This window comes from Parasteatoda tepidariorum, chromosome 9, assembly GCF_043381705.1.
Source record: "Parasteatoda tepidariorum isolate YZ-2023 chromosome 9, CAS_Ptep_4.0, whole genome shotgun sequence".
NCBI classification, from domain to species: Eukaryota; Metazoa; Arthropoda; class Arachnida; order Araneae; family Theridiidae; genus Parasteatoda; species Parasteatoda tepidariorum.
Window position 1 is genome coordinate 12701196 of NC_092212.1, and position 27563 is coordinate 12728758.

General features: G+C 33.8%; 1 protein-coding gene and 1 long non-coding RNA gene across 2 annotated transcripts in view; one reads left to right on the forward strand and one right to left on the reverse strand.

Moving 5' to 3' along the window:
- The window catches only part of LOC107453025 (uncharacterized), a 188618-nt gene that overhangs the window by 113572 nt on the left and 47483 nt on the right, over nt 1-27563 (reverse strand). The window lies entirely within an intron of this gene.
- Nucleotides 3768-5838, forward strand: LOC139426434 (uncharacterized). The gene is made up of 2 exons (XR_011637689.1): nt 3768-3869; nt 5146-5838. It is a non-coding gene; the product is annotated as an uncharacterized lncRNA (long non-coding RNA).

The window sequence follows — 27563 nt, forward strand, 5'->3', positions numbered from 1 at the left end:
AGGTTCCCAAACTTTTTTTTCTCGTGGACCACTTTCAAAGTTTTACTATTTTCGGTAGACCCCCTGCTGTTACATTTCTACTGTATTCCAAAAATTCCAAAAAAATATCACCCTAAATTGGGGGTGTTAAGAAGAAAAAAAAGTAGCACATTTTCTTGTGTCCTATTTATTAAAATAATACTTGTGCTAATACAAAATTAATGCACATTTATTATTACAAGCAATCAACAATTGACAAAAGATCAACAATAAACTCTGAAATGTAAATCAACAATAAAAAATAGTCATACTTTTAATGAGACGGATGTAGTTGATGAATTGACAGCAAATTATCAATATTTGGCTTCAGTTTTGTAAGAAGTAATCTGTGATCCCCGTTCTGTGATGTTCAATCTGCTCCTTTTTTTTGTTAACAGGTTGGTAACAGCACTAAAACTTCTTTCGACAAGATATGGCGAGAGAAACGCTATCAAAAATTTTCTCGCAATTTCCCACAACCCACGATATTTTTCGGGGATTTCTGTCAGCAGCCAAAAAGTTTGATAGCCTTTTTTAAATTTCACCTTCAGTTCCTCGTTGGTGCTGAGCTCAAGTAGCTCCTCTTGTAATACCACATTCGTCTCTTCCGTTTTATCAAATGGGGTTATGATCCATGGTGGTATTTCCATCGTTAGAATATCTTCAAATCTATTTTTGAAGTCATCATGCAGGGTATTTAAATGCGAGCGAGCGCACAGGCGGCACTTTGCAAGTCTCGACACGTGGTTTACACTTGTACTATTATCTATTGTTCTATTCAATTCTGTGTTTGAACTGAGTCTCGAATATTTTTGAGTACATACCTAGTGAATGATGCTATCTGCCTACGCTGATAGGTAAATCCAAGCCAAAATTTTTGGTCTTTATTATGAAAACCAGAAAATTTTTCGTGGACCCCCACTTACAACTGGTGAACCCCTGTTTTCTTTTCACGTCTACATGGACCCCCGTGTGGTCTCCTATGGACCACTTTGGGAACCTATGTGTTAGATGAACCATAAATTGCTTAAATTAATTTTTTTTATCCACTGAAGGAAGAATCAAAATTTTTTTGTTGCTGATATGTACGGAAGGAAATTGTGTATAATAATCAATCATTGGATAAATAAATAACTTTGATTACTCTCAAGCATATTACAATCTTACATAAACTTGGTATTAGGTTAATAATTGCTTTCCATCCTTTACAGTATTAGCAGTTAAGAAAAATTTCTGGTAACACTTCAATGATCTAGAATTCATAAGCCAGGATACTGACAAATTCGCCATTTTATAGAATATAACTTTAATTTAATATTTTAGCCTGAGACGTTTATATTTTGCAGAAAACAACAGGATTTCTTACAATAACTCAGATAAATCTATGTAGTTTATGTTATTAATTATTTCAAGAAGCCAGGAAAATAACAACACAAAAACCTACTCACCTTGAAAAAATTTTTGAAATAGATTTTGAACCAGAAAATTGGTTCTTTATTCATGTAACAAGACATGTCCATGTCCATATAGGAGGGCATCTAATCAGTCTATTAACATAAGACATTGATTGCTGGCTCTATCAATTTTGGTTATAAACCACTAAATAAAAGTAGCCAGGAAAATGATAGATTTTCTTGGGACAAACAAATTATTGATAGAAAAAATTATTTTAAACGAAGTTTTTGTAAGTAATACCCTCTGCGTATATTCCAGAATTGCTTACACCGGTTGCAATAAAAAAAATTAGATATTGAAAAATTTATGGAAAGTTTTGAAGTTAGTTATTATTGGAAACATTGTTACCAGGAAAATGACATTTTGAAGTTCAATTAAATTTTTTAACTATACGAAACAGTCAATGCTTGTGCAAAATCATTTTAAAATGCTAACAGCAATGCCATTTATTAATTTTTTTTCTTCTAAAAAGTTCTTTTAGTATTATAGTATTAGATCTAGAAAGGGACAGTGAATTGTCATATTTCGTGAGAATCGCCCGTATTCCAAAACATCATTTACTCATGTTTACTGGATTTATGATTGATTGCTAGCTTTCAGTTACCTTCGGGATGTTAAACGGAAACATTATTTGCACGTATTTCCTGGATTTATGACTGATTGCATGGTTTACAGTTGCCTTCGGGATGTTAAATGGAAACATCATTTGCACGTATTTCCTGGACTTATTACTGATTGCTAGCTTTCAGTTGCCTTCGGGATGTTAAATGGAAACATCATTTGCACGTATTTCCTGAATTTATGCCTGATTGCATGGCTTACAGTTGCATTCGGATGTTAAATGGAAACATCATTTGTATGTATTTCCTGGACTTATGACTGATTGCTAGCTTTCAATTGCCTTCGGGATGTTAAATGTAAACATCATTTGTGCGTAATTCCTGAATTTATGACTGATTGTATGGTTTGCAGTAGCATAAACTGAAAATATCTTTAGTTGCATAAACTGATTGCTCGCTAAACTGAAGGTTCGTTCGCTAAAAGTGAGCTCTGCTCCACAAAACTAAACAATGTACCAAGTGCTTCTCTTTAAATCGGGGCTTGTTATAAGATAAGAGAGTTCGAGTGAATGTATATCTATCTCTAACACAATGATCGGCAACGTTTTTTTTATTCAAATGTATCATTTTTCAACAAAAAAAAAATTTCCACTGATTTTTTGACTGGTGGATCACATGACTTCTGATTTGGATTATGTTGATGTATTATCTTAGTAAACAGAAAATAAAAACGTTAGAGTGGATTATCTAATACAACTTACTTGATGATCTGCTTGGTCATAAGTTGCCATTGTCCTGACCACTGGCCTAGCGTATAAAAGTGATAACATTCCCAGTTAATAAAAGAGTTTGTTTAAAATATGCAAGACTAACAGTTCCCATGAGGTGCTACACTGAACTTTAAAGTGTCGTTTAAGTGCTTAGAGGTTGCGTGAATTGTATCGTAGATTTTTCGTTTCGTATCGCTGATCGTAGACAATCAGCAATAGTCTTAAATTTTTCTTTATTGTATTTCTGTTGTATTTATTTATTGTATTTCTGAACTCAATATTACTTATCAATGTTTTATTACCTACTTTAAAATGTATATTTACCTAGTAAATAGATGCTTACTTTACTTTATAAATGGCGTATTTAACTCAGATGACTTTTGATAGCCTGTTTAGTCTTTAGTTTATTTCAACTATTAGGGGGACCGGAAAGGAATGTCGTTTCGGTGCATTTAATATTTGTTATCAAGATTTTATTTTTAATCAATAATGTATTTACCCACGTTAGCCACAACCTCCCAATGCTGGATCGAAAATGAATCGAAATAGATAAAAAAAAAAAATGAATTAGTATTTAAGACAAACGAATATTTAATGCACCAAAACGGCATTACTTTCCGGTCCTCCTAATACATTTACGAAATTTAATGTAAGATCCATTTTTATGTCCAGATGTATTATATCCAGATGTATTTGCACTGAAATGCATTTAGTTGAATATTAAGTTTAAGCGCAAGAGAGCCAGAATCGGCAATAATGCACCAAACATTAATGGCATTACGCAATATTGGAAAATTGATCAAACAGTTTTTTAAAAAAAGAGGAGGTTTAGATTTCTAGGATTTTGAGGATTTAGGTCCTAAATTAATAAAAATCCCCTATTTGACAGTGTAAAGCAAAACTAATTTTTATGAAGTTTTTGTTTCAGGTTATGTTTAATAAATTAAAACGTCATCTTCTTATTTGTTTCAGATTATAATCGATGGTTGGTAGCAGTTTTGGTCATTTCTTCTATTCTGATACTAGTTGTTGTTTTTGCATATTTAGCTAAAAGAGAATTTCGAAAGTGAGTAAAAAAGTTTTATATCCATCATCATTAGGGAACAAACTTTTCTTAAATATATATATATATATTTAACTTTTCTTAAAATTTCTATTTGATTCAAACTAAACAACTGCAGCTTAAAAGATTCTTATGGTCCTTAAAAATTTAGGAAATATTTAAATTATTTATTTAAATATTTATGTGAGAAAATAGTCTAACTATTTTCTCTCATAAATTCATCATAATTTCATTCACCAAAAAAAAAAAAAAGAAAACGAGAAAAAATTCTACTTTGGTACTGATTTAAGGTGGGAATGCCTGGTAAGTAAGTTAAATATTATTAATTGATACCATAACGAAATCTCTGGAAAATGTTCAAACAAAACCACTAAATAATCAGGATCAATAACCAGTACCAAAGTATTCAAATGCAGCCAGTAATTTGGTACAGAAGGAGAAAAACCAAAATCTGGCTTAAAAACGACTTTCGACAAATATAGACCTGGCCGAATTTGCATTTTAACTTCTGTCGGATTTGGCCAGTTATGCAGCAAAATGACATAAATTTTATCCACTTTGTTAGGAGAGCCACGATGGCTCATGTGCATCGTGGCTCTCATACCTCTCCCGGTTTCACTCATTGTAAGGCGCTCGCCTTCCAATGAGCGGAACCAGGATCGAATCTCAGCGATGGCTGGTAGATGCGAATTTCGGATCCGACTTGCACTAACCGCAGTGCTGACGTGAAATATTCTCAGTGGTAGTCGGATCATGGGTTAGAGTCCCCCTGTCGTCAGGCTAACCGTGGGTGGTTCTCGTGGTCTTCCTCTCCGTGTAACGCAAATGACGGTTGAATCCATCAAAAAGCTCTCCACGAAGGCAAATTTCTCCCAATACTTAATCCAGGAGTTCCTTTGTCCTTTGGATTGGGTTCCAAATTACTAGGCTACGGAGTTTAACATTAGTAGACGTAAGTGCTGCTTATGTGATTGAACTTTTGCCCGCATTTCGAGTTATCGGTTTGTCCCCGGATGCCCCCTTGTAGCGGCGGGGCCGAGTTAAGCTAGTTATTAGTAGTCGTAAACCCAAATTTGGATCAGCTGTAAAACTGTAAAACTATAAACTATAAAATTGTAAAATTTTTAATAATTTCTTGTATTCAGTTGATGTTTAAGTTTACTCAGATTTTGAAAGATTAAAAAAGAAATGCAATTCCAAAATTTTAGTGAAATGGTCGTCACATTTGTACAAATATTAATTTTATAAAAAGAAATAATAATTGTTATTTTTCTTTTAGGTCTTTGGAGAAGATTTAGTAAGTGACTATTACTAGATTGTTAATCGAAGGCATATCGTTAAAAATGTGCAACTGCGATAGAAACACCCTTTATAGTTTGTCTACGGTAAGAACACCACCCTCCACAAAGTCTGCTGCTATGGAAACAAGAATAGCGCATTTTAGGGAGGGTAGCTTCTCTTCACTCTAGACTAAAGAAAAAATTCCCTTTCTCTCTTTAACTTGAGCCAAAGCCAGTCCTAAACTCCACACCCCTACTTGAAATAGTTATACCTCGTTACCATAGTCACCTTCAATGGTCCAGACGAATGGCTCGGAGAGTTCTTGCTTTAGACAAACTATATACGATCTTTTTATAAATTGGTGTCGTTCGTATGAGGATTCATTTGTTTTCTGACCTCCCCAAGAAGACATTATTTCTCTTTCATCTGTTGAGCAGGCTGCAAGAAGAAGTATCGGCATTCAGACGTGTAGCTATCATTGTAATTGCTGAAGCTTATTTTAAACTATTATTTCAAAAATATTGCAAAGAGTTACCAAAAATTTAATGCTCTCTTAATTTTGTCTCAGTTTCTAATACTTTACCTACATGCAATGCAGAATTTGCAATTTTGTCTCAGTTTCTAATACTTTACCTACATGCAATGCAGAATTTGCTAAACTCTCGAAAAATGAAATTTTATATGCATTTTACTAGTCTTTTTTATTTGTGATTTTTATTACCATCTGCCAGCACTGTACATAGACAGTGTCCAACAAACTTTTAAGTTTTATGTATAAATATGATTAAAGATAATAAAGTAATATATTCCTCTAGAAGTCGGAAGTTCCACCATAAGTCGAAGAATATCATGCCTGATTTTACACATTTATGATACATATTATTATTTTTATCAAAATAATTTATAAATAAAAATTTATAAATCCTTGCTTAACACTTGAGCGCCGCGTCAGCCATCGGTGGCTGACACTGAAATTACATTTAGGCTGCGTCAACNCATAGAAGGAACTGTAGTCAACGAAAAAAAGTGACATTGATATTGACACACTGCTTATTCTGCATTTAAGAAAATTAATTCTTTTCGATGATAACAGTTAATATTCAGTTTAATATTGAAATATATGAAATCAAAGCATTCTTGGTTTTGCGAAGCAAACCAAGCAAGAATTGCGAAGCAATTCTCCGGGGGTTGGCGAGCGTCAGCGAGCAGGGGGCGGAGCCCTCTAGTATTAAAAGAAATAATAATTGTTATTTTTTTTTAGGTCTTTGGAGAAGATTTACTATTACTAGATTGTTAATCGAAGGGATATCGTTAAAAATGTGTAACTGCGACAGAAACACCCTTTATAGTTTGTCTACGGTAAAAACACCACCCTCCACAAAGTCTGCTGCTATGGAAGCAAGAATAGCGCATTTTAGGGAGGGTAGCCTCTCTTCACTCTAGACTAAAGAAAAAAATTCCCTTTCTCTCTCTAACTTGAGCTAAAGCCAGTCCTAAACTCCTCACCCCTACTTCAATTAGTTATACCTCGTTACCATAGTTACCCCCACTGGTCCAGATGAATAGCTGGGGAGTTCTTACTTTAGACAAACTATATACTATCTTTTTATAAATTGGTGTCGCTCGTATGAGGATTTATTTGTTTTCTGACCTCCCCAAGAAGACATCATTTCTCTTTCATCTGTAGAGCAGGCTGCAAGAAGAAGTATCGGCATTCAGACGTGTAGCTATCATTGTGATTGCTGAAGCTTATTTTAAACTATTATTTCAAAAATATTGCAAAAAAGTTACCAAAAATTTAATACTCTTTTAATTTTGTCTCAGTTTCTAATACTTTACCTACATGCAATGCAGAATTTGCTTAACTCTCGAAAAATGAAATTTTATGTGCATTTTACGAGTCTTTTTTATTTGTGACATTTATTACCATCGGTGGGTACGGTAAACCCGGGTTGGTAGGGCACTGGACTCACGTTCGTGAGTACAGGAGTTTGATTCCAGCCGAATGGCCGAAGATTCCCCATACGTTAAATCTGTCGGGTCACAAAGTCTTCCACGTTCCCACTGCAAATTATACCTCTAGGGGATTGGAGATTGATCGTTCTCTGGTTCAGGTCAAAATTGCGATCTATGAATGGATGTAAGAATATAAACGAGTGTGATGTATTTATGTGGAAGAAGTCGAATTCTTGGCCTAGGGTCAGAAATCCATCGAAGAAAAGGTATCTTTATTCCAAGAAAGTTCATTTTTGTGACTGATTTCGTATAAGTATTGTTTGCCCTAATCATTTAGCATATTTGAGATCGAACCATTAATAGAAAGTTCAAGAACGAGACAATCTGCTCATTAGAGCAAGAGTTATTCAGGGTAGTTCGTTTTTCCCCGCACTGTACATTGAGTGTCCCACAAACTGTTAAGTTTTATACATAAATCTGATTAAAGATAATAAAGTAATATGTTCCTCTAGAAGTCGGAAATTCCACCATAAGTCGAAGAATATCATGCCTGATTTTACACATTTATGATACATATTATTATTTTTATCAAAATAATTTATAAATAAAAATTTATAAATTCTTGCTTAACACTTGAGTGCCGCGTCAGCCATCGGTGGCTGACACTGAAATTACATTTAGGCTGCGTCTTGCTGACACTGACCTTTCACATAGGCCTCGAAAAACAGCTGGCTAACAGCGTATAACATGATATAGAACTGTAAAATTTACTCTTTTATGGAATTGCAGAAAATTTATTCAAAATTTACTTAATTATTGTGGTTCTTGGTTTAAAAAATTTAATTTAGTAGATTTTTATGCACCACTATTTTTAAACAATTCGTAGGCATATATAATTCACCATTTTTTTCTTCAGATATATCATGCTGAACCTTTTATAAACTAGCCAAATCTGTGTATGTTTGCAAATTTAGTTTGTTGTTAGTTTAAGTGTGGCCAGACGAGCAAATCATGTAAAATTAGCGTTGCATTCAACGTGTTAATGGAACTAATCACAGTAATTAAATGTTGATTTGAAAATTACCCAATGCGCACAACGGAATACAATAGGAATCTAAACTAGATAACCAGCCTCCTGTGATGGCGTGAATAAGAAGCTTTTCATAATGTTGTTTCAAGCACCTACTGTTTGAATATGACTGAATTCAGTTTTTATTTTACACAAGAAAAAAAATAATGCTAACGGCACGCACTATAATACATCCGGACAGCTGCTCAAACTACTTTGTTATACTTCTAAGAAAATCAAAAAAAGAGTAAGAACTGTAGGTGGGAAACTGATTTTAATACTACCTGGTCATTTGAACGACAAATAATGGCATGCAAACTTTTTGTTGTAAAATAAAGGGTAAAGGCAAGAAAAATTCAAAGCTTTATATTCTTTCTTTTTGCATAATAAAATAAAATTTGCAATTTTATTACCACAGCGACTGAGGATTTGCAAACAGGCGTACATTGATAAGCACGACAACTAACATGTTCAATAATATCCACATACGAGCGGGAAGGGGGATAATTCACGATATTGCATGATTTAGAAAAATTTTATATTTAAAATTATTTTAATGCAGCAATAGTATTCAAATGAAAGATAACATCGTAGTGATAAGAAGCTACAACAATATTTTTTGCAGCTTATTTTCACTATAAGATAGCAAACATTCTCAAGTGGAAAAAAAAATTAGTGTGGAGAAATTTGTTAAGTCTCAAGAACAATGGATGGTAAAATAAATTCAAATTTTGATTAACTTACTTAAATACAGCAAGATAATATTCAAATGAAAGAATATGTTTAGACACTTCTATTTTATTTCATAACCAGCGCTGAGAAGCCGACCTAGTTCTGAGCTTACGATTATCAAATACTCAACTCCATAGCCTTGGAATTTGGAACCCAACTCAGAAGACAAGGAAACTCCTGGATCAAGCAGTGGGACAAACTTGCCTTCGTAGAGGACTTTTTTATGGTACTAACCAGAATTCGCGTTACACGAAGAGGAAAACCTTCCACACGGTTAGCCAGACGGCAAGGGGATTCAAACCCACTATCCGTCTACCACAGAGGATATTTTGAGTCAGCATTGTGGCCGATGCGATCCGGAGGCATAATTCGCATCAACCGGCAGCAGTTGGAATTTGAATCTAGGCCACATCTTAGGGAGTCGAACGCCCTATCTCCAGAGCTATCGAGGCTCATGCTTAGATATTCGTTACAATTTATTTTCAATACAAGATACTGATATTTCAATACATTTTACATGAAAATTTTCTGAGAAATAAATGCAATATGAAAAAAAAAATTTCAAAGCCTCAAAAATGATATGATTACAAAATAAATGTGACGTTTTATTATTAGAAAACTATTGACAGGATAACGAGTCCGATGTTCAACGAATTTCGAATTAATTCTTTTTTAGTTTTCTTTTGTAAATATGATATTGCTTGCTCTATAAAAATTATAAATATGAAGAAAAATGTCCATTGACAAGTGAATTTCAATTTTTATCTATAATAATTAATTTTATAGATAAAAATCAATTAATGCCTATAAAAATTAATTAAACCTTAATTTCTACCTATAAAATTTTTATCTATTTGACGTTTTATCACTAGAAAACTACTGACAGGATAACGAGTCTGATGTTCAACGAATTTCGAATTAATTCTTTTTTAGTTTTCTTTTGTAAATATGATATTGCTTGCTCTATCAAAATTATAAATATGAAGAAAAATGTCCATAGACCAGTGAATTTCAATTTTTATCTATAATAATTGATTTTAGAGATAAAAATCAATTATTACCTATAAAAATTAACTAAACCTTAATTTTTACCTATAAAAATTTTATCTATTTGACGTTTTATCACTAGAAAACTACTGACAGGATAACGATTCCGATGCTCAACGAATTTCAAATTAATTTTTTTAAGTTTCTTTTGTAAATATGATATTGCTTGCTCTACAAATATTATAAATGTGATGAAAAATGTCCATAGACTTGTGAATTTTAATTTTTATCTATAAAAATATTAAAAAAAAAATACTTTATCGTATCTCTGAGATGAATTCAATTTGCAAATGCATATCTTACCCTCATTTATAAAATTACAATTATCTCTATTATAAATAATAATAAAAAACATGAAAATGTACTCCAAGTGTTTTATTAAATTATATTATTTCTTATTAATTAACTATTTTAGAACCCATTTTCTGTAAATTATTAAAATAATTTAAACGTTCGCTAATTGCTTATTTACACCGACCGAAAATTTTACAGCTAAATTCCACAGATTCACATATTTCAGTTTTAATTATTTACAATTTTGCGGCCGTTTTTACTTATTTATTAATTTAAACCATCAGACGTGGAAGTGTTAGACTTTAAAATATATGTTGGCATTCCATGAAAAACACAGACTTATATTTTTGGATGGCGGGAATTCTGAATTCACCAAATAAATTCCAACTTTGGAATTTTCAGCATGAAGAATGGTGGATTCGTGTTCTTAATCATTAGAAATCTCAAGTCCCTCTAAATATTTCACGCAAGTAAAGAAAACTCTCATAAATTGCTATCGATTTAAAATTAGCTAAGCTAAAAACAATTTCAGAAGTTTAAAAAAAAAAAAAAACCGCAATTCTTTTGCTAAAATTTAACAGATGGACGACAAAAAATGTGATTTTTTTTTTATGTGTGAAATTTAGCGAACTTTTATGACTGAGTATTTTAATGGCGTAAAGAAAATTATAATTTGATACCTGCGAAGTTTATGGTTTCGAAATTTACCAAATCATTTTTTTTTTATTTCTTGAAATTAGCATTTAAATGCTCAATTTTTATTCTCCTATAATGAAATGAATAATATTTTTTGTAGTTTTAACTTAGCTAAAAAAAATCTAAGACAATGCTCACTTTAAGCACATTGAAAAGAATAGATTTTGTTAAATTGCAGTTTATTTGCTGAAATTCTAATTTGCAACGCATTCGGCAAATTAAACAATCGTCTAAGTTTACTGAATATCAGACAAATAACAAGATATTTTGGGATATCTCAGAGACCTGCAGTGCAGTGACCTCCCAATCTGGCACCTCTAACAGCAGAATAATTGAAGAAAATTGGAGCAAAAAATTTTTTTGGAAATGTTAAGCTGTAAGTTTTTTAAGCTGCCACAAATCTGCTTTATGGCGCTAGTATTTTTCTTATTTCAGTTTCAACAGCGATTTAAGCGTCAGAACAAGGCCAAAGAGACAAAACACTATTTAAGCTTGAAAACAAATAGTATTATTTAAAATGTTATCATACATTCTTCTGTTCAACGGATAAGAAATCAACTTTGATGTGTTATTGATTATTAAAAAAAACTTTCAGAAGTGTCGAATACTTTTTTTTAACACGTTCACGCCGGGTGTTGCGCTAGAAAGCGAGACGGAAAAGAGAAAATACTGGTAGAAGAACTATTTCAATATTGGATAATATTCGGGAGGAGTTAATCCATTCTCAACAATAACAATTCACTGCAAGAAAATATATCACGGCGAAGAAGCAATTCAATGTAAAAATTGCATCCGTTAAAAACAATTGGTAATTATGGATTTTTATAATTCCCGGAAAAAATCTAAAAAATGAAATTTATTTGTTACCAGTTTTTACTCCGGTGCGCCGCCCGATGAAACAATCTAGTATGACCCACCGGTGGGTCACCTCGGCGTGAACGTGTTAATCAATTTTCAGGGCGCGATGTAGACTATTTATTCTACTCATGCTACACCTGGCAGACTGCAAATTGCAAGTCACGCGATGTAGCGTAAATGTTTCGTGATGAAATTCTTTAAATATATATAAAAATTATTAATATTAAATAAATGTTTTTTTTTATTTTACTGGTATTTTAATTTGAAATTATTATACAAGATAATCATAAAAAAAAAGATTTTGTCTTAGGAGCAACAATTAATTCTTTTATGCTCTATTTCAATAATTAAGCGATGAATTAATCATTGGTGTTTCAAGTGCATGTTTTGGAAAACTGTTAGAACGCTACATGTGATGGAATTTTAATAAAGCTTATACTTGAATATACTATCAGAAGTAACGCCTACTTTTTACTCCAAAACAATGCTCATTAGGTATATGGTAACTCAGGGAACCAATTTTTGATGCATTTAACAAGTAGTTTAGCTTTGACTTGCAGTTAAGCTTACCTAATTTGGGTGGGGTAGCTTCATATCTGAATTTAAAGTGGTATTTTTTTATTAGTCTTTATTTATTTATGTGTCAGTGCGCAAAAATAAAAAAAAGGACCACCCTTGAAAAACTTTTGATTTAATGATCGGATCTTCACGATCAGGGATTCAATTTTATAGGCTCGAGGGGATGATTTCAAATATGCTAATCAATAAGTGCGGACGATATTTTAAGTAACGAAATCAGACATAAAAATTCACTTTCTCTGAATAAATATACCTTTTTTAGACAGATTTGGATTTCTGACCCCCAAAATGAAGGAAGTTACAATATAATCCAGGAAATATGGTCCCAATAGTTTGGTCAGGAGAGCACTCCAAAGTTTGGATCCCTTAATGTTAATTTCACTTTTTGCATTTTTCGCTATATCTCGAGAACATTTTAAATTAATTAAAATTTTTTAGCATGGAATCATACATTTCGTTTATCCAAAGATAAAACCATACAATAAAAAATAAATTTTAGTAAATATTTTTTTTTAATTATTTTATTCATTAACCCCTTGGGGACGGGTGATACAGAAAAGCATTAATACAAAATCAGAATCAAGTTGTAATTAAATAAAAAACGGTAACTTAAATGTAGTCGTTGCTAATTTGACAGACTTACTTTGCTTTTATTTTAATTATTGTTAGTTTGATCATATATATAATCAATATTAGATCAAAGTATAACTAAATAGTTTTATTTTGAACAAAGTAATGGTGAATTAAATAAATCAAACAATTATAACTCCACACACAAATAAACTGCTAAAGAAATACTTTGATTACCAGTTTTATCTGTTTTCCCTGATTGATACGACTTTATGCTGGCACGTATTTGTGACAGTCGGCGCGAAAGGGTTAATAGTCGGAAAAAAATTTTAATTGTAATGTGTATAATTTTTTGCATCATTTTAAGGAATATAATTTTACATGACAAAATACAAAATTGGAGTAAAATCAGTTGAATAGTTCCTGAGAAATTAAATTTTAAATATCTGACTTTTTTGAAATTCTTTTTACCACTCCCTGCGTAGCAGAATGGGTAGGGGGACACTAAGTATTCACTCGAGAAAATTTCAAAAAATTCTGATATTATTAAATTACACAAAAACTGTTGCTTGTACAGAGAAACCGATTGAAGATTTAATTATTATCTTAAATTTCTTGAAAGTTTGATGGTTTGAAAATCTCATGGGATGCATTTTACAGCATGTCTCCTTTAAGTCATGCAAGTTTTTCTTGCGACCTCTCTCAGTCCGTTCTCATATTTATTTAATAGCTAATTCTGTCATAATACTTCGCATCGTAAACGTAACTTAAGTGGGACAGGTCGCATACTTCGATGCGACTTGTCCCACTTAAGTCACAATTCCACTCTAACAGTTGCTTGAATACCTTGTATAGTTTACCTGTAGAAAGAACTCCCCTCGCCACAAAAAATGAGGCTGCCTGCTACTTTAGAAACAAGGAGAATATCGAAGCCCTTCAAGCAATCCGTACGATAACTCAAGAATTGTGTCAATAATTTTATTTGAGTAATGCTGATTAAAGTGAAGAATTCATACTAGTTTGATGTTTGACGTTGGCAATCACTGACATAAAGCCTCTTCAATTTAGTGACCAACTGCAATGTGGTCACTAAATAGCAATGTGGTCAGCACTGCGCATCGACCGCCATCCTGACAGATAGTCTGGCATGTCAGATAGACAAACTGATAGTCAAATAAAGCAACTGTAAAAAAATCCAAATTTAATTGGGGCGAAAGGAATCGATGATTCATATCGAACCCATTCAAGCAATGCATACAATAACTGAGTAATTGTGTTAATGTTTTTGTTTGTAAAAACTGATTAAAGTAAAGAAACCATGCTAGTTTCATTTTGGTCGTTGGGAGTCATTGACGTTAAGCCTCTTTAATTTTGTAAGCAACAGCAATGTGGTCAACACCGTGAATCGACCGTCATCATGCCAGACAACCTGATAGTCATATCAAGCAAAATGAAGGAAAATGTTCAAATTTTCATGGGAAAAAAAACTGGCCTATGGGACGACTCTTTCTTATTGAAAGAATCGCTATACGAAAATATGTAAAATAGCAATTTCTCTGAGCAATAGAAAAAAAATCAATTACCTCATTAAATTCCCTAATTTAGCACGTTGAGCGCCGCGTCAGCCATCGGTGGCTGACACTGGACTTTCCATTTAGGCCGCGTCAGCCACCAGTGGATGACACTGAAATTATATTTAGACCGCCTCAACCACCGGTGGCTGACACTGAGATTACATTTAGGCTGCGGCAACCACCGGTGGCTGACACTGAAATTACATTTAGGCTGCGTCTGCCACCGCTTGCTGCCACTGACCTTTCACATAGGCCGCGAAAAACAGCTGGCTGACAGCGTATAACATGATATAGAACTATAAAATTTACACTCTCCTATGGAATTACAGGAAATTTATTCAAAATTTACTTAATTATTGTGATTCTTGGTTTAATAAATTCAATTTAGTAGATTTTTGTCCACCACTATTTCTACATAATTCGTAGATTTATATAATTCACCTCTTTCGCCAGATTGTCAAGCCGACATGCGGTGCCGAAAGGTAATAAGGTCATGCGGGAAGCTTAGGCTCTGTGATATTACTTTTGTGAAAAGAAAAAGATGTCATGCTTGTCATCCCGACCGGCGTTTTCTTGATCCAGATGTTGGTTTGAAAAACTGCGACTTTCGGATTATCATTGGTGTCTTTTGAGTGAGTAATACCTATTTCATACTCTTGCAATCATGTACGTTTTTCTAATTCTGAATTAACTTAAGAGTATGAGTAGATGCAAGTTAAGTTAAACGATTCTGCCCGATATAGTAGCTTTCAATTTACGTTAACATCACTGCTGAAGTTAATATTCGCAATCACGCATCAATGGCTACGTATCACCAACACGGACGTGGCGGAAAGCGGCTGACCGAAAGACGTGCACGTGGCTCAACGACGGATGAGGAATGCTCGGATTTTTAAACCAAAATGGCTGAAAAGTTAACAGACATGGGAAGGAGAATTAAAGAAGATGAAAGGAAAAATTAAGAACTACTTGAGAAACTAAATCAATTGGAGCAGTTTCTCATGCCTGTGCCAAATAGGCCCGAAATACCGACAACACCAATTGATGTCATTGATATGAAAACTTATGAAGGAGGCCAACTTTTGAAACAGACGGGGAATGAGTCAACCACAGATTCAGAAAGCTCAACCAAAAATATTGCAGAACCCCCTTTAAAGAAGAAGAAAAAGAAAAATAATGTCAAAAAAGCTGAAGCAAATCTAATCATGACCACGAATAGTAAACTTTTTTCACCGATAGATACCGCCACCTCCTTACAACCATCTGAATCTATATCTGATACTGACGTAGCCCCACCCAAGGAGGATTCCAGTTCAACTGTAGATCCACCCACAACTCCAGCAAAAGTTCAACCAATTAAGCATATAAAAGTTCTTATTCGTGGTCTTCCAGTTGGATTCTGTACTGATCATATCTCCCAGCAACTGGCGAAGTCAGACATCATAACGCAAAAGATAATTCAGTTTAAGAGAAAAGTGTGCGGGACCTACAGGCTCCTCCCACTTTTTCTTACAATTCTCACAGAAACAGATGTTAATCGACAAATTTTCTCTATCACCAATATACAAAGTATCCCGGTCAGTATTGAAAGGTTCCGAGGCGGGCAAAATCCAATCCAGTGTTACAACTGCCAAGAATTTGGCCACAGTCAAAGATCATGTAATTCACCATCAAGATGTGTAAAGTGCGCCGCCAAACACCGATCATACGAGTGCCAAAAAGATAAAAATACACAACCTAAGTGCAGCAACTGCGGAGACTCTCATACAGCCAACTACACGGGGTGCAGAGCCCGTCCCCGCAGGAGGGGAACACGTGCCATACCACCAACAATAACAGGACTTGCTCAAAGGCTGGTTACAATAATTAAAGAATTGCAAGAACTTTTAAAAAATCAAGAAGTGCTTCAACTGTTTCAAAGGATTATGGGGGAAGCCACTCTTGCACAGTAACATCTTTTTTTTTTTTCTTGATTTGAACTTTTATTTGAACTCTTATTATTATTCAGAACTCTAATTTTCCATACAGATTATAAATAAATACTGCATACTGCCCTTTCAAATTAAAGTTGAGCATACTAGATGGCGCCACTAAGGCTTGTCGAAAATTTATGTTAAATCTTCACGTTCTTGAATCACGACTTTTGTATATACATAATCATCATTTATTAATGCTCATATTCAATTTTCTGTACATATTTATGGCAATTAATGTAAATATCTTTGTTCAAGTTGTAATTTTTTCAAATCAACGTTATATTTTCTGTACATATTTTCATGGCAATTACTGTAAATATCTCTGTTCAAGTTTGTATTTTCTCTAATCATGGTAATATTATTGTAAAGCTACCACAACGACTGCTTATATTCAAAATGTTTTTAACTCATTTTTGTAGTTTCATGATGAATGGGATAGGGGCCGCTACGCGGCCCAGGTGCCCAGCTGTTTTTAAATAAAGTAAGTAAGTAAGATTGTCAAGCCATGTAGAATTAGCGTGGCACTCAACGTGTTAACCAAAGTGAGATCCTTTCGAGGACGATATTGTCCGCTTAAGAAGAGTATATTGCAATAGCATAAAGTTTAATGAGGCTTTAAGGAACTATTTCCTCAATAATGATTTTAAAAATGCATCTTTTGGCCAATCTTGACTCGAGAGCAATAAAACATACGGTTGCACCTACTTTGTCATTCATGCATCACAATCCAATTCATCATTGTTGATAATTTCATGAATTACGATTTCGGGTAAATGAATCTAGCTTGCCAACAGTATTTGTAGTTCTAACAATTTAACATGGTAATGGTAATCATCGCCATCCAAATTATTGTTAATAATTTCATGGATTGCGATATAGGCTGGATAAAGACAAAAGGTATTTTACAAACGAAACGGCAACACAATCACGGGATTTTTATTAAATTAAACAGTTTATAGATAATTAATAGGTGATGTGATTAATATAGTTTAAAGAAAGTACTGTTACGGTGCTTTTTTTTTACTTATCCTTTGACGAGAGTAACAAATGCTTGTTATTATAAATTGTCATGCAATCTAATCTTCTATTAAAAATTTCATAGCTTGCAATTTAGGTTTATTTTTTAACTTGGGATGAGATCCCAAATATAACTTGGAATTTTAATTTTAGTAAAAAATTTATCAAATATATTAAAAGATAGAATTCAATTCTTTTTTTATATTATATACTATGATGATACAATTTACTTAATTACAGGACCAGTAAATTTTAAATGTTCATTCACATTTGATATTTGATGATAGTGGCATCGCTTTAAATAACACCCACAATAGATTGAAAAAAATTAAATAAAAGAAGAAAGACGCTTTGTATAATTAAATTTTTATTATTTTAAATTAAACGTGTGCGGAATAATCGTGCGGAATATTTGCATGAAATGTTTTTTCCGCGGAGAAGCGTCCGTTTAACAAAATCTACTTGCCCTATAACAGTACTTGTTTTAAATATGTTAAAAAGATTAATATATTTTAAAGAAGTACTGTTACGATGCTTCTGCTCATCCTTTGGCGAGAGTAACGAAACCTTGCAGTCAATATATAGTCAATGTAGTATGTATAGTCAATATATAGTATGTAGTCAATGAACGGCTGCGTAATCCAATCATTCATCAAAAATTTCATAGGATTCAATTAAGGATTATTATTTTTATAAAACGAGGGAGGAAATCCCAAACATAACATGGAATTTTAATTTTAATAAGAAATTTATTCAATACATGAAAAGGTAGAATTCGTTATTTTTTTTTAAAGTCATATACCATGATTATACAATTTACTTAAATACAGTATTACAAGACCTGTAAATTTTTAATGTTCATTACACCACATCTGATGTAGGTTTGAACCTTGTGATATGGTGGTGGCCAGACACATGTAATACTCCATACAAGTTCCAAATACTATTGAGAAAACATGAAAATAATTACAGAACAATAAAAAAGGGATAAAGAAAAATCCGAAAAAGGGAGAAAAAATTGAATAAAAATCTGGAAAATAAAAGATGTAAACGAGATTATATCTTTTATTTTCCGGATTTAAATGAATTTTTTTCCCCCTTTTTCTTAATTTTTGAGTAATTTTTTCCATGCTTTTTTTACATTTTGAACTTTATTTATATATATGCAGATATATAATAACAATTACGATTTTGGGTAGATGGTTCTAGTTTGCCAACAGCATTTGTATTTCTAACAAATTTAACACGTTCACGCCGGGTGTTGCGCCTGAAAGCGAGACGGAAAGGAGAAAATACTGGTAGGTGAACTATTTCAATATTAGATAATATTCGGGAGGAGTTAATCAATTCTCAACAATAACGATTCACTGTAAGGAAATTTATCATGTCGCAGTTGAATTTAAAAATTGCATCCGTTAAAACAATTGGTAGTTATGGATTTTTATTATTCCCGGGAAAAAACTAGAAAATGAAATTTATTTGTTACCAGTTTTTACTCCGGTGTACCGGCCGATGAGACAATCTAGCATGACCCACCCAGGCGTGAACGTGATAGCAAGGTACTCTACTCAAACTAACTCATCGCGACCCAACAGTTTCATGGATTGCGATATGGCTAGATTATTCATCGTAACAAAAATCAATGAATCGAAATAATGACAAGGCTGGGGAATTTCTATTATATTAAAAAATTTATTTTATATAATTGGTGGTGCGATTAATATATTTTAAAACAAACATTGTTACGGTGCTTTTACTCATCCTTTGTCGAGAGTAACGAACGCTTGTTGTTGTAACTTTTTATACAGTTCATCGGAATCCAATCTTTTTTTAAAAATGTCATTGATTGCAATTTAGGTATATTTTTATTTTCAACTAGGAATGGAATCCCGAGCATATTTTAAGAATTTTAATTTACTTATATATAAATAGGTAGAATTCAATGTTCTTTTAAATCATATACAATGATGATACAATTTACTTCATTACAGGACCTGTAAATTTTATATGTTCATAGATATTTTATGTAGGTATGAACCTATTGATATGATAGCGTCACCGCTTTAGCCTGCATAGATGGTATATAAAGAAATAAAAAAAAAAGTAAGAAAGAATGAAACGCCTACTTTCTGGAGTTACTCTTGTGCCTAAAGCGCAGTGAAACGGTAGCTCTTTCATTCGTTAAATTTTTTTTTAAATTTGTGCGAAACGCTGAATTTGCCATGAATTATTTTCCTCTCTGTACAGCGTCCATTTAACAAAATCTATCAACCGTAAATTGTTAAAATCTTAAAAACTGGTACTATTTTCGATTCGAAAAACACTAGCTGAATCATTACTATGATTTTTTAAACAAAAAAAAATTTACTAAATTGGGATTTTGAAAAAATACAAACAAATTAGATTCCGTTTTATGATATTCATGATATGAACGTCACAACACAAATTTCACTTTTACGATTGCTTTAAAAATTAAAAACTCAAAACTTGATCAAAATTTTCAGCTGAAACATTTCTGGAAATATGTTGAAGCATTCATTTTTCCTAACTTTTCGATTTTTGAAGAAATAATTGAAATTAATATAGTATATGCTATGGAAAAAGATTGCAAAATAATTAAATTCACTTATTCGCCATTAAAATTGCTGCACCAAGAATAAATGCAAATAACAGAATGATATTTATTGGCCACATACATTATAGTTGGAAGAACAAGCGATTAAATTTTCAGGATATTTGGATGCATCGATCCTGAGGAATCAGTACTCAGAGCAACCTCTCCTGGCAGCAACAACAGCAGTTATTTTCCTAGACATCGAGTCGAACAGAGATTGGATAGCATGGACAAGTACAGCATTCCATGCAGCTTCAACATTATGCCACAATTCATTGACCGTAGTGACCGACGAGCGGCGGCTAGCCAGTTGTTCGGTAACCATTGACGAGACGTTTTCAATTGGTGAGAGATCAGGAGAACGTTACGGCCAAGGCAACATTCGAACATGTTCTGTGCCAAGGAAGGTGAAAGTGCGCGCAATATGCTGTCGTGCATTGTCCTGCTAAAATGTAGCGTTATAGTGGCCTCGAAGATAAGGAAGAGCAACTGACCCTAACATATCAGAAATGTAACGGCTGTTGTTCAAAGTGCCGGCAAAGCGAAAAGGAGATGATCGAGACGCGTATCCAATGGCACCCCCATACCATTACTCCAGGTGATGGAGCAGCATGACGATGTCGAATGCAAGCTACCAATGGGTGTTCTCCACGATGCGCCAAGGACAGACAGATGCGGCCACATCCTGATGTTGTGTACAGAACCCGGATTCATTTGAAAAGACTACGTCATGTCATTCCTGCGTCCAGTTTCGTCGTTGATCACACTATTGGAGGCATTCCTGCCTGCGATGCAGCGTCAAGGGTAGCCAAAGCTATTTTCTCTGTGCTGACAGCTCATGCAGCTGCAAACGTTGTCGAACTGTTCGTGCAGACATTTGTTATCTTGCAAATGACTCCATTTGTTGAAACAGGGTTCGTGACGTGGTTACAGAGATGCCAACTTGCTCCGAACAGCAAATATATATTTTAAAGTGGTAGTTTATCAATTGTGATTCTTGGTTCAATAAATTCTATTTAGTAGATTTTGATCCTCCACTATTTCTAAATAATTCGTAGGCTTATATAATTCACAACTTTATAATACTTTAGTTCTTGTAAATAATGTTTGTAAATATTTTGTAAATAATTTTTCACTTGTTTCATTTATTAATTTTCACTTGTACTTATAATATGTTCAATTGTGATATACCTACGTACTTAACCCAGATTATACACTGTTTTCTTTATTTTAATATACTGTTATTAGTGACTAGGCACCCCCCTTTTCCGCCCCACCCATTATTTATTTCAATGCGATGAAAGAGCAGATATCCCCTAGGGGATAGGCACTCTGTAAAATATGATTAGTTAGTTAGTTAGTATACTTTAGTCATGCTATACCTTTTAAAAAGCAAGCAAAATAGTCAAGTATTTGCAAAATTTACTTAGCAGTTATTTACCGTTTTTTTAAAATTATTTTGGCGTGCCCGGAGCAGTTGGCATCTCTGTGGTTATACGATCCCTTAACCCCTTGGGGACGGGTGATTCAGAAAAGCATTCGTACAAAATCAGAATCAAGTTGCAATTAAATAAAAAACGGTAACTTAAATGTAGTCGTTACTAATTTGATAGACTTACTTTGCTTTTATTTTAATTATTGTTAGTTTAATCATATATATAATCAATGTTAATTCAAAGTATAACTAAATAGTTTTATTTTGAACAAAGTAATGGTGAATTAAATAAATCAAAAAATTATAACTCCGCCCACAAATAAACTGCTAAAGAAATACTTTGATTACCAGTTTTATCTTCTTACCCTGATTGATACGGTTTTTTGCTGTCACGTATTTTGTGACAGTCGGCGCGAAAGGGTTAAGGCCCTGCGGATAACATATTTGTCTTATCCGCTGTTAGTGATGGGGGCAGCTGAGATCCTGCACTGTGCTCCATCATTGTCATATTCTGCGAGACATGGGATCTAGACCAACGCGAGGAGCAATACTTCGTTATGATAAACCGCAATCCCGGTACGCGACAATTCGACTTCGATCAAATTCAGACACGCGCTGGTAGGCATTTCTCCTTCTTACACGAGCATAACAAAAACTTTTTTACCCAAGATCAACGCTCAAAATCAATTCTGTATGGCAAACTTACTGCTAAATCTCTTCTTTTATACACATTGTAAGTGTCGCTACCGCCACCCGCTTCGCATGAATGCGCTGATAAGATAATTATTTGCATACCACAACATGTTTTATCTGTCTTGTAAATTTCAAGTTCGTGGTGTTCCGCCTTCCTGGCGTAGCAATTTTAATGGCCAGTAGTGTATTTTACAAAAAATTTCCACACTATGCATTTTACACTCGATTTATAAAAAAAAAAAATGAGTGATTCCATTTAGTGAAAAATCACACCTTTAAAGTTTACCTCACCTGTCAATACCACTTTCAGATTTGATAATAGTTTTAACTTGAAAATTTTATTATCTAGATTGAAAACCTAAGTAATAATGAAATCAAATATGGGTTCTCACAATGCAAAACAAAATTCAACAGCACTTGCACACATTCATTTAGCAAATTTGCCCGTTTCTTGCAGCAAAAAAATTTTAAAAAAATTTTTTTTTTTATTTTTTCTCTTGCTTAAGTTTGATGCTTTTAAATAATATACGAGTATGGAAGAAATATTTTGATCTAAGAAATATCATTTTAAGTTTATTATTAGGCCTGTGTGTTACCTTTTCCGACCAAAAAGAATTGCAATGTCAAGGAATAATAGTTTCTATGCGGAGTAAAAATGTTCCTCGTTAAACTAATAAATAGACCGCCATCCTGTCAGACAAACTGATAGTTGTTTCAGCTAAAATGAAGGAAACTGTTCAATTTTTAATGAAAAAAAATGAATATATGAGTTCTAAATAATATTGAGTAAGTTTTTCTTAGAATTTAAAAAAAATATTCCACATTAGCCTCCACCCCTACTCACTCTCTTATAAAAAAAAAACTTTACAACTTTCAAATCATTTGAAAAACTTGATTTTCAGACTCCTTATTTTCAGGAAAAGAGATATTTGAGAAGCAATTCAGCACTTGTCTAGAAAGCAACTAGATAGCATTGCTAACGTAAAAATAGGTATAAATCAAAAGTAGTTCGTACTTAATTTAAACAAAAGGATAAATTTTAGAGTTTCTCATTGGGCCTATCGGACGACTCCTTCTTATTAACATGTTGAATGCCATGGGGGTCACCGGTGACAGGCACTGAGGTTGTTCGTAGCGCCATGGGGATCACCGGTGACCGGCGAAGCCTAGATTATTCGAAACACATGATGCGAGTAAATTTTTTTTAAATATTATTATCGTTGCTAAAATGGTTTGAAGAAATTAATGCAATTCTTAGAACACACAAAAATAATTTAATTTTTATACACAGATATGTCAACTTGCTCCGGACAGCGAATATATATTTTCAAGTGGTAGTTTATTAATTGTGATTCATGGTTTAATAAATTCAATTTAGTAGATTTTTATCCACAACTATTTCTAAACAATTCGTAGGCTTATATAATTCACCACTTTTAGATGGAATGCCAACATTCGTGCACTTGATCTCATTGAGTTAGGTTGTGTTAAGACCGAGCTCCTCTGCTACGAAGGCCTTCCGATCCTCTCGCGTATCGGACATCGATCTTACTTCGGCAAGAGAAAGCATGGGGAAACACACCTGCACTAAACTTCAAAAAATAACGAACATTGAAAAGAGATGGCGGATTCAGAACGCAACGCACAAGGATGTGGAGAAGAGCTAGACCAGGGGTTTCCAATTTACATGAGGCCGGTGGCCACAATCAAAAACACAAATCAAATGGCGGGCCGCAACTTTGTCAACATTTTATGTAGGACTCCTTTATGTTTGAAGGAACATTAAATATTACTGTCAGATTTTTACCAAGTAGTACAAAACTGAATTACAAATGTACTGAATTACAAATTAAAATAAGAAGTTGGTTTTTTAAAAATATTTAATTGTTATTAATAATATTTTAAAAATTATTAAATAAGTAATAAAAATTCGGGCTACAATAACTTTAATGCGCACCTATGCATTGAGCAATTTATATGCAACAGATATCTAATTGTTAATATAAAACTTTAAAAAAGGTTAGTATTAAAACTTACATAGTAGCACACAAAATGTTCAATGAGAAAATTGAGGTTTGTCTGCTGCAACCACCAGAGAATAGATATTTACATTTAAAATTTATAAATGTGTGTGTAAATATTTTCGTCCTAAATGAGTGGTTTCAAAAAGTTAAATCGGAGAATTTCTTCACGAAAATTTCTGATACACGCATGCTAAATTATATTCACAAAATACGAAAAAATAAATAAATAAGTAAATAAAAAAGAGCAACATACACAATTANATATATATTATATATTAGTTCGCGGGCCACAAAAGAAGGCTCCACGGGCCCCCAGTTGGAAACTCCTGAGCTAGACTATATACTCCAAAACAATAGGAGAATCAACCCAGATTGTTTGGGAAACCTATACACATTAATCTACTATGATAAGAACTTAAAAATCCTGATAGAATCTCAGACTAACAAGGAAGACCCAGCTATGGAGACTTCTGAGCCAGAGGAGATTCTGAAAGATACCCAGACCACGACATCAGTCGACTCTACATCTGAGACAAATGAGCAAGGCTCAACCCCCACCACAAATCCCGCATCACAACACCCAAAAACAGCTCCTAAGGATAAGAAGAAAAAAAAAAGCGGAGGAAAAACGGTGTCAACACGGCGACACCAACTGTTCCCGAGACCGAAAGTGAGACATCACGGGCTGGTATCCTGAGCTCGAAGTCGACAGTCGATTTGAGCTTTTGGAAGCCGCACCAGGGGGCGGTTTACCTGATATTCAACTTTTCCCGCCCATCGCTCAATTTTTGGTATTCCAAGCAAGTTTTAGTGGATCTTAATGCTCTTTTCGGTCGAAGCGAAACCCACTGGTATTTTCAGTAGAGTAATGGCGAGCACATGGAATGCATTGATAATTAATTATTTTACACGGATAAGTCTTCGGAGGAGATCTATATATAGAAACAGAGAAGATGCTTTTAGTCTTCATGACGATGTCTTTTTAGATTTTTTTTTTGATTAACGAAAAATCTTGTACAGTATTTATGCGTGAAACTAAGAGAGGACTTGGAAAAAGAAGCACTGTTAGGAAACGTGATTTCAGTAGAAACACAAGTTAAATTTACTTTATTTTCAATATCTTGAGTATCAATATCATGGCACACGCAGAGAAACTGTCCAGCTCCTGAGCCAGCATGTATAAAATGAGCGAAAGCGCATTTCACTTACACCTGCACTAAACTACCAAGTGAGACTCCAACATGTGTGAACTGCAAGGGCCACCATCCTGCCTGCTTCACTGGCTGAAGTGACCGACCAATGAAAACATCAGGAAAGAGACTATAAGGAAACGTCACGAACAAGGATAATAGTCTTCACCGTACCTTTAAAGAGATGCAAGAGCTCCATCAAAGCGCCGAACTAGTGACGATGTTGCAATCACTCCTCACCGAGGCCCCCAGCATCCAGGACTGAGCCTTTTCCACGACCCGATCACAGCTTGCTATGATCATTTTTTCGTTTATTTCCAGATTCTCTACTTCCTCTTGGAGTGGGTAGTTTTGCAGAATCTACAAAATCGACTTCCAACATCCCATGAATGGGATAGTGCCGCTTCGCGGCAATTTACCGAGCAACAGACAATTTCTAACTTCTAACGTTCTATGACTCGCCCGTCGCGAAGAGGTTAATTTGTTTGGAGACATTATAAGTACCAGTTTTTTTTTATCCAATGCCCACCTGTGGCAATGTCGTCATTTCAGGCATTTCACAGGCAGATTTGCCTCTCTTTCAGGGACACCATATTAGGTAAGCCAACGTTGCTCCCTCAGTAAGGACAGACCTTGTCCAGGCTTCGAACCCAGAACCTTTCCAATGCAAGGCCAGCTCCCTTTTCCTGCACAGTCCGGTTGGCTTAAAAGTACTTGTGTGTAATGTAATATAGATTTTTTTATTTTCATCATTACATATTAGACAGAAGTGCCTCTTCTCCACAATAGAATTTGGAAACGGAAGTAGGAAAGATAAAGGCTTGAATAAAGATAAATAATAATTAAGTAAAATAAAAAATCTTGATAAAAAAATATTTAAAATTGCAGTATTTTTTCAACAAATTGTAATTTCGGAGGAAAAAGCTGACGTTTAATTCATAGATTAAACCGGCTCCTTTAGCACATTGAAATTCAACTCTACAGAGAGACGGAATGGTATTTTTTATTATAAGTTTAACAGTTAATAATTCTCTAGCTTTAACAAATGTTAATTTTCTATTTCATTTTTAAATTAATATTTGTTACCGACTTTTTTTAAATTTAATCCCAATCTCTAGGTGAAGCAAAAAACAGTTTTTGATGTTTTAAAGTTCAATTAAAAGCAGATTTTTTCCCTTTTTATTCATTAGAGCCTTAAAAGAGGATGCTAAATCCCCCTTGATTTTAGAGCAAGCTACAAGAACAGAGCAAAGCTGTTATCTAGTTCAAAGGTCATTATAAAATTAATCTATTTATTTCCGGGTAAAATAAATAATTTGAAAAACGCTATAGCGTGTTGATAAAATTGCGAACAGGTTTATGGTTATCTGTTTTTTTGCTTATTGAAATCTTATTTAAATGTCTGTTAATGAATATAGTAAAATTCTCGAATAATCAATCGAGATCCACCGCATTGCCCGAAAGAAAGAGCGAGAGTTCTATTTCTAGTTGGTGGAACGTGATGAGAGTTAAAGGGTCCGAACTATGTCTGTCTTTAAGAAACACGCTACCGGTAGGGAAACTAGCCAAGGGTTTATTTTGTTTCCCGCTAACAGAGAGCTGGCTGTGACCATAACCATCCGCGCAACACAAGCTGAGCGAACAGCTTTAATGTATAGAAAAGTTTATCATAACGAATCTGTAGCTGGTAATTGTGCGTATTTATAAATATATATAGAATTTAATATTTTTGAATGCTGGTAGATATGCTCATAGCATAAAAATGGAGCTGCGTTTCGATGTAGCAATGAAGACAGATAATTATTCTATTTTTAAGAGATTATTGGCCATAGGGTTTCATCGATGACAATGCAAGAACAACGCAATGGCCTGTAGTAACCTGTCAACTGCTGCAGAAAGGTGTTCCCTTCCGGCCGCACTCAAGTCTTGACTGGCGTAGATTAAACCTCGCTAAACGAATTACATTCGATATGCGGAATTCCCCCGCAATATATGCCATCGAAAAACGCCGATGAGACGGAAATTAATGACTTCTATTTACAGTTTCCTTTTGATGAACTGCTTAAAGTGTCAGACTACTTTCGTAGCTTTC